Below are 726 nucleotides of genomic sequence, written 5' to 3' on the forward strand. Positions count from 1 at the left end.
TATAGTCTTTTCAGATTGGTTTCTTTCACTTAGCAATATGCACTCAAGTTTCTTCCATGTCTTCCTGTGGCTTGATAGCTCCTTTCTTTATACTGATGAATAATATGTTATGGTACTGATGTACCACAGTTTGTTTATCCATTTGCCTATTGAAGAATATCTTGGTTGCTTCCAACCACTGACAATTATAAACAAAGCTACTGTAAACATTCATGTGCAGGTGTTTGTGTGGACAAAGTTTTCAACTCATTTTGGTAAATACCTAGGAGCATGGTTGCTGGATTGTAATGGTGAGCCTATGCTTGGCTTTGTAAGAAACTGCCAAGCTGTCTTTCAAAGTGGCTGTACCATCTGCATTTCCACCAGCTATGAATGATTCTGTTTCTCCACGTTCTAGACAGTATTTGTATTNAAGGAAGGAAGGAAGGAAGGAAGGAAGGAAGGAAGGAAGGAAGGAAGGAAGGAAGGAAGCGCATAATAAAACATGGAACTTTCAGAAGGAGAGAACAGACCTATAGTTACTAGAGATGGGAAAGGGGGACGGTTAGGGAGCAATTGGGTAAGGGACACAAAAAATAATTATGATTTGTAATGATGATCATTCTAATAATATTGACTTGATCAGCACATACTATACACAAATACTGATAAGCCCCTCTGTACTCATAAATATGCATAATCAATTATGTTTCAATTTAAAAGATTAATACTTATGTTTAGAATAGT

The sequence above is a fragment of the Galeopterus variegatus genome, unplaced genomic scaffold (assembly GCF_000696425.1).
Source record: "Galeopterus variegatus unplaced genomic scaffold, G_variegatus-3.0.2 Scaffold4154, whole genome shotgun sequence".
Taxonomy (NCBI): domain Eukaryota; kingdom Metazoa; phylum Chordata; class Mammalia; order Dermoptera; family Cynocephalidae; genus Galeopterus; species Galeopterus variegatus.